Consider the following 2,875-nt stretch of genomic DNA (forward strand, 5'->3'; position numbering starts at 1 on the left):
TTGTATTTTTAAACCTCTCATTAAGGTTTGCTAAATCATTTCTAAAACTCCACAACCGCTTGTGAGCAAAGAAGTTTACGAGTCATCTGGACAAAGCACTTTTATCAAGCAGGAAGATACAGTTAACCTCTGTCATCCTGAAAAAAAACTCTTTTATAATACCTTTAACCAGGCACATGCATTTTAACAACGTCATTTGTGCTTGCGGCGATGAAATCGATATTCCCTGTTTAACATCAGACCATATCAAAAGGAGTATATCATTTACGAGCCAAACAAGCCGCGAACTACATGCAACATAATCATGAGCTCCAAACCTCACCGTGTTGGTCAATGCTTCCCTCTGACCACGAATTTCCAGACAAATGGTTAGCCAACTTGATCATAGAAGTCCAAACTAAATACAAGATAAGGAAGCGTTATTGGATGGCTTCCTTCATCCACCAACGGAAGATGAAGAAACAGCTAGTGGTGAAACTCCGCCGTTAGTTGACTTCACGGTACAGAGGAAGACCTCTGTCTCCATCCACTTGTTCAATAATTATTGAAAACTATCATCTCCGACCCCGAAATCGACCTGTTCTTCATCCGATGTCGCTGTACAAGATTCGAGCTAGTTCGAATAGGAACAATGATCCCTTGGCTGACAACTGATGATTATTTTAATCGACTCCAACACGACCCAAGCTCCAGAGTACAAAACCAGTTTGTTTGGCCGCTTCCCCATTATTGTAATCCTGAACTGGCCGATGGCTACAACTGCTGAATTTGCTATGCTTTTTTCTCAGACAAAGTCATCACGTTGCTCAAAAGTATTCCCAACCACTGAGGAAGTTTTCTTTCCAGTTCTGCTTCTTATTACGTGTTGAATGATGATCCCCGTAATGGTTGTTTTGGTATGACGCAATTGCAATCAATGTCAAACTTCGACGTTCAGAGTTCAAATGCAACAGCCCCAAGAAAAAACATCACTGTTTTACATCATGGGATGAGTTCTTCAGCAGCGAGTTTCGTGATGGCATTCGTCCAGTAGAATCTTTGGACGATGATGTCCATAGTTACGAATGCTTGTGAGTCGGCGCCACCAATCATATCTTTAACCACCGCCGTTAAGAAGAGGGACTTCTTCGTGTTAAAGCACCAACGGTACTCACTGGACTTCATCCTGAACATGAGTGACCTTGCCACAAAGCAATTTCATGGTGGAACCGTCTACCAAGCGTTCGTAAGTGCCACCAGTTATCACCGTTTGGCACAGTCCTGTGTCGGGCACTATTTACAAGACAGAACTCGTGGATGGGTCTTATTATTCCTGCAACCCACGACAGCCAGGATGATCCTGCATTGCCCAACATGGGTCCCAAGGATACCTATCCAATTAGCTGCCATAGGTATTATCTTACATTCAAACCGACAATCCCTTCTTTGGCTTGATGTGCTTCGCATCAATCGCATGTCCATAATTGTCCTCTAACGAAATCACCTTTGAAGAAAAGGATAAGTGAAGAAAGGTGACCAGCTCGACATGTTTCACTATGGTGGGTCCACGCATTTACTGATATTTCGCCCTGGAGTAAATATCAAGTTCGATACGAGAGGTCAAACGCCAGGTCTGGATACCAAAAATATTCTAGTTAAGTCGAAAATTGCGACCGTACATCCATCATTTAAGCAAATATAAACAAGGCTGTTAAAAAAAATTTTGCTTGTATTCGGTGTCGACATGATAATTTTCTTTCTTTCCTCTTAGAAGGTGTCTTTTGACAATAAGGAAATTTTTTTTTTTCATTTTCATTTCGTCAATTGTTATGAACCACTAAATTTAGAAGTATTTGGCAACTACTAAAATTAGGATGTTCTGGCTTAGTGTCTGTGATTTGTTTAGGCCTATTAGATTATTTTGCAATCCTTATGCGAGTCTTGTGAGCCTTGGTTTGTTGTGTGCTGCAAGACCACACATTTATTTTTACCTTTTGAGTAGTTGGTCCTCCATCGATGTAATAGGCTTGTGTACGATAATTGTCATCGCTGGCCGTGTTTTTGCGAGTCCTTGCTTAGAGTCCTCAACGGGAAATTTTGTTCAAGAAATTAGCCATGGAGGTTTGGAAGTTTTTCAAGCACATCTTTTCGTGCCACGAACATGACTAATAATTGATGGTGTATTTTCAAACCGAAGGATTTAATCACTTATTTTAGCATTTGTGAGGGGATTTTTAATGATGATTACTGACCAAAAGTTTCTTAACTCACATTTGGAGTGAAAGATATTCCCATGGTTTACCGAAAGTGCGATGATAGTAAACTTAATCCTCGATGTGCACATCACCACTTGGTTGATTTCTGATATGTAGAAATAAAGCACTGCAAGAGTGTTAAGGGCTTTGATGTCTTGCTCAGGGTTGTTGTTAAAAACATGACATTCCACACAAAACCTCACCTGCAGAACAAATTCTAGCCTCGAGCGAACCTGTTTGGTCCCTTTTTAGTAACAGAATTGTCAATTGTGTTACTAAATTGGAAGTTGAATTTATATAGTAAGTAGAACAATGCTAATTATGATAAATGGTGACAACAAGAAAATAGGTAAAGCATGAAGTGTGAGAATATGAAGGATAGTTTTAGATTTACATGGTGTAATTGTTGATTCAAGGATGGTTGTTCTTTTTGAATATGAATAGCCTCTTTTATCTTGAGTTGGAAACCGGTTGAGGCGTGCGTGATCCAAAACATGGAGTTATCTGCTGAACACAAGGCACATTGTCGCGCGACGACGCTTCCAACGCTTTGTACATTAATTAACTGAAGATGACAGAAGTTTCTGTCGAAACATGTATTACAGACTTAAAAGTTTTGTCGCTTTCTTTAAATTCTTGAC

The 2,875-nt window shown here is 40.0% G+C and overlaps 1 pseudogene; it reads left to right on the top strand.

Annotated features, from left to right (window-relative positions):
• Window positions 1–304: 304 nt before the first annotated feature.
• On the top strand, window positions 305–1,681 carry LOC131788814 (uncharacterized; annotated as a pseudogene).
• Window positions 1,682–2,875: the final 1,194 nt, after the last annotated feature.

The sequence above is a fragment of the Pocillopora verrucosa genome, chromosome 1, assembly GCF_036669915.1.
Source record: "Pocillopora verrucosa isolate sample1 chromosome 1, ASM3666991v2, whole genome shotgun sequence".
NCBI lineage: Eukaryota > Metazoa > Cnidaria > Anthozoa > Scleractinia > Pocilloporidae > Pocillopora > Pocillopora verrucosa.